General features: G+C 38.0%; 1 long non-coding RNA gene across 3 annotated transcripts; it reads right to left on the reverse strand.

Moving 5' to 3' along the window:
* Positions 1 to 730: 730 nt before the first annotated feature.
* On the reverse strand, positions 731 to 5031 carry LOC113287131. 3 transcript variants are annotated; one of them, XR_003329735.1, is made up of 4 exons: positions 4737 to 5031; positions 3752 to 4631; positions 2115 to 2376; positions 934 to 1108 (listed from the first exon to the last, which is right to left on the reverse strand). It is a non-coding gene; the product is annotated as an uncharacterized LOC113287131 (long non-coding RNA). The 3 variants fall into 3 exon arrangements; XR_003329734.1 differs by having other exon boundaries at positions 731 to 2342; XR_003329733.1 differs by having other exon boundaries at positions 731 to 2376.
* Positions 5032 to 5357: the final 326 nt, after the last annotated feature.

The following is a 5357-nucleotide window of genomic DNA, read 5'->3' on the forward strand; positions in this document are numbered from 1 at the left end:
GGTTCTCAATAATGTCTTCCGGGTTCTCAGTAACTATTTCAGCCTCTCTCTGCACCATTTCTTCTACTCCTCTTTCTTCGTCATCACTTCAACACACATTATTCTTAGCCCGAACTATCTCAGTTGGCTTATCAGGTACCCTGGATATGTAAGGAAACTGATATTCATAAAACTCTACATCTCTTGAAACCAGAAATTGTCTTTTATCTAAATCATATACTTTCCACGCCTTTTTCCCAAAAGGATAACCAAGAAACACACATCTCCTACCTCGACTTGCGAACTTATCCCCTTTACTACTTTGATCATGCACATAACACAAGCAACCAAACACTCTCAACTGATTGTATGGGGCCGGTTTCCCAAATAAAACTTCATATGGAGTTTTGTTGTTTAGAATAGGTGTAGGCGTACGATTAATCAAATACGCAGCCGTTAATGCACATTCTCCCCAAAAACGGATCGGTAAATTTGCTTGGAATCTTAAAGCTCTTGCCACATTCATTATGTGTTGATGTTTTCTCTCAACTCTTCCACTCTGTTGAGGTGTTCCTACACACGACGTATCAAAAACTATCCCATTAGTCTTAAAATATCCACGCAACGCATGAAATTCAGTTCCATTATCCCTTCTAACAATTTTGATTTCTTTACCAAATTGACGTTTCACAAGAGCAATAAAGTTAAGAAATATTGTTTCAACCTCAGTTTTGCTTTGAATTAAATAAATCCACACACCTCTTGAAAAATCATCTACTATTGTCAGAAAATATTGAGCTCCAGAAGACGAATGCATCTTATAAGGGCCCAATAAATCTATATGAACCAAATCAAAACTACAACTGGATTTACTCAAACTACTAGCAAAGCTACTTCTACGATGTTTTGCACGCGGAAAAATATCACACGCATCATTATTCTTCTTCAATAATCTACCCACACCTGGTAACTGTTGTAACACTTTCTCTGATGGATGTCCCAATCGTCGATGCCACAGCTCATACGTATCATTACTAACCGCAAGCACTTTAACTGGAGGCACACCACAGAAAATATATATTCCACCTCGTCACTCACGCACTCCAATCACCTTCCTCGTCAACCAGTCCTATATAAGACATAAACTGTTAGTACATTGGACATTGCATACTACCTCATCAATGAGCTGTGTAACTGAAATTAAGTTACAAGTTATCTGTGGCACATAAAGAACATTGTCCAATCTCAACCCACCAGGAAGAACAACAGTTCCTATTTTCTCAGACTGGGCATGTTTTCCGTCTGGCAGTCCCACAGAGCATGCTCTAATATCTTTCACATTTATCATATCATCTCTTTTACACGTGACATGATTTGTAGCTCCTGTATCTATAATCCAGGATGTTTGATTTGTCTTACCTTGTAGCTGGGAACTGAATTTTCTTGAATTTAAATACTCAAGCACCTGCTGGACCTGACTTGCAGTCACGCCCGTCAATCCTGATCCATCTACTGAAGAACCAGCGCCAGAATGAGTTGTCGCTGCTGCTGAGATGTTCAAATTATGCGCACGTATATTGCCCTGTCCTCTACCTCCTCTGCTGTTCTCTACAACTTTTCCTTTTTTTGATGATTCTGTATCATCCGCCATGTTTACTGGATTAGGGTTCTCGGGTTCTTGTTAATCAACCTGGCTCTTGATGCCATGTTAAGATTTGGGTAATTCCCTTTTCTTCTTTTCATTCATGCATTGTCGTAGCTTTTATACAAGACCATACTTGGTGTACAAGATATTAACCCTAGACACCAACTTGAGCCCTTAATTATCGGTCTCAAGATAGCTACCTACTTGGACCAAAGTTCTCCCTAAACTTCCCAACAGTCTTGGAAATACTTGGGACTCGAGACACATTCTTGAGTCCTAGACCACTACGACACTTACCATATATATCGTATTTCCTAATATTTTATCCAACAATTTTATAATATAGCCTATAAAAGAAAGTTCAATATTCTAATCATCAACGTTATGGTCGTTCTGCTTCGCGATTCATCTACCTCTTGATTAACGATTTTGATCTTCTAGCGACTTTTTTTTTCTAAAACCAAATTTTACTGTAGATAGAACTTGTTACCTTATCCGTATTTCCATCCTCTTGGATTGACGCATAGCTTAGTAGGAAATTTCATTCAAAATGTCGTCAGCATCATATGCAACATCCTGGAGCCTTCTCAACCAGAGTTGCGCAACTTTGTCTTTCATCTGCTTCTTTTTGACGTCCGATGTCACATCTGCGATCATCTCCAGAGTACTCTTAAGCTTTTGCAGCGCTTTACCTACAGTCCCAGCCATACCAATTTTTCTGGCAGCACCATTAACAAAGATCTCTTCAGACACTATAATAACAAGTAAACGATTTCAAGATGAGAAAACAATTAACAGAATGGATGGAAGAACAAAGCACAAGAATAAGTGATTATATAGTTACGGGAAATTAGTTATAGATTTAGAATACAGAAATTAAGCACAATGGAAACTCCACAAACATATGGACAAAGTCAAACACGGCTAGCAATGCAATCCAACACGTAATCCGGAATTCCAACCTAATCCAATGACCACTTTCTAGAAACAACTTTTATAACCTGAAAAATGCATCACACTAAATCGAAAAAGTAACTAATAAGATGAAAGCAAAACTTAAAGGAGATTTGCGCAGCCGTCTTATAAATAAACCCAATGATCACAAGACTGAAGGAGGAGAAAAACCGTACAAGATCTTATACAAACATTACTCACTGTATTCAGGTAGAGAAGAGCACTCATTTACCGATATCGATCCTGTCTTACTCACAAGTTTAGCGAAAGGAGAGAAACTTGGAGTCGTACATGTTTTCCCATAGAAGGTGCAATAATACCTTCAGTTTCATATATTATTTTCGGTTTGTATTTGTATAAATAGAAGGTGCAATAATAAATAACTTATTATACGTTTGCAATTTTACCTCATTTGTTTGTCTTCCAAAATTTAGCTATTTGCCAATGTATTTTCAACTTGGTAAGACTAGGTAACTAACCAATATATGTTGATTTCGTTTCTTGCAATGATCTATGTCGATAATTTCCTAACCCTATCTCTTATGCCCGACAACAGTCTAGTCACCGTAAAAAGAACATCACTTTGGGAAAAAGAAATATTATTAGTAGGTGGAGACTAGAGATATAGGAACAATAAGAACAGATGGATCAACCATCGATGGGTACGAGGTACACTCATGTTTCTAGACATTGGTATTCATTAGGTTCACTAGCAAAACCACACATAGATCTATTTCGATAGTTTCATAATCCTATCAAATATCAATTGTGACTGACAACAGTCTAGTCATCGTACACAGAACATCATTTTGGGGAAAAGAAATATTATTTGTAGATGGAGACTAGAGATATAGGAACAATAACAGATGGATCAATCATCGACGGGTACGAAACCACACATAGATCTATGTCAACAATTTCCTAACCTATCACTTGTGCCAGACAACAGCCTAGTCATCGTAAAAAGAACATCATTTTGGGAAAAAGAAATATTGTTAGTAGGTGGAGACTAGAGATTTAGGAAAAATAAGAACAGATGGATCAATCATCAATGGGTACGAAGTACACTCATGTTTCTAGTCATTGGTATTCATTAGGTTCACTACCAAAAGCACACATAGAGCTGACATGAAATAGAGGATTAATAACAACGGAGATAGAAAAGAAACTCACTCAAAGATGACGATGATATAGACTTAGCAGAACCATGAGTGAACCCAGAACCAAGAGCTGATGTGGCAACTCAGTGATGTAAATAGCAGATTGAGCAAGAGACGTTTGTGTAACACATGTTTCAACAAAACCGCTTCCAGTTTCAAACTCAAATTCTTCAAAACTTTCAATGTTTCTTTCATGTCTTGCTCTCCTTCTCTAACCAACGACCATAGCTAATGCATACCAGGGAGCCATTTAATGTAGAGACTAAAATCGAGACCTTCACTTTTTGGAGGGGAAACTATGTGATAATGCCTATTCGTCTCAACGAGCTCCTCTACACGATCCGGGAGACCCACTGAACACTTCAAAAGAAACTAGCATGCTGACCAGTATGTATAGATAAACAGATTGCAACTTCCTTCGAAAAGATCATACGGATCCCAAGAACATAACTTTCACCTCTCTATAGGAATGTCCAGTTGTTTAAAATACTTGTTCTTCAGCCACAAGAGGACTTTCAAGAAGTGCTCTGTATTGCATCACCTTGCTTTTTGTAACAATCTCCAGGTGACCACTCCATAACCACATCGTGGCTCGTGGATACTATCTTCACATCACACTTAGAGGTGGCTCCAGCACCCATTATCACCTCCCCGCTATTAGCCTCAACAACACCTCCATTTTCAGTTTCTCCAATTAGTTTTGATATAATCATCTTTTTTGTTTTTTCGTGAATCATTAACACAAGTTGTCGTGAATTCATGTTCAGGTAGCCAATGCAGACGGCAAAATGTAGATAAAAGATCCCTAATAACCTCCATCACGCAGCCTACCAACAAGCATCCTCACATAGTTCCTCTATGGTCAGATCATTTGGCGTTGTCTGGATGCCAAGCTGCATAATATTTCATAACACGAAAAGATTACAAAACAATCTGTGCAACTACAATAAGCATTCAAATTCAAACAGCAAAGGGGGAAAAGAAGAAAAGAACTATACCTTTTGGATAGCAATCTTTACAGCATACTGCTCAGCATCTTTCATATCTGGAAGCTGCAACCAGCAGCGAAATAAGCAACGACCTTGTTGCGGAATGGCTAACCCTGAGCAAACATTTTGTACAGATTCATTCACTTCTTCTGTCTTGCAAACCGCCTTGGCACCAAATTTCTAGTTTATTATATAACTTCAGGTGTAGGTAGTGGTGGCTTCTTGGCCACAACCAATTCAGTTCCCAATAGTCCTCTTCAATCTGTTTAAGTGCTTATAAACACAAATTGAAATACCACCTCCAGTACCTGTTAGATGAAACACAAATAAGTCAAAACCCCATTAGGACATTACAGGAGAACAACAAAAAGATCAACATTTCTACTTAAACTCTAGTTTCTTCTCGCATGGGCTCCTCATCATAATTAAATTCAATAATCACTTCATTCCCCAGATCAGAGGTGCATTCAGATCCAGACAACAAGAGAAAAATATCGCGGTTAGATGTAAATGTGTGCAAGTAGATTTTGTTTTTGTACTCAACTTGAGCAAGACCCACTCAACTTCAGCTCTTTACTCAACATGATTTTGTTTAAGTGTATATCAACCACTTAATTCATAATTGAAGAA

This window comes from Papaver somniferum, chromosome 6 (assembly GCF_003573695.1).
Source record: "Papaver somniferum cultivar HN1 chromosome 6, ASM357369v1, whole genome shotgun sequence".
Classification (NCBI taxonomy): domain Eukaryota; kingdom Viridiplantae; phylum Streptophyta; class Magnoliopsida; order Ranunculales; family Papaveraceae; genus Papaver; species Papaver somniferum.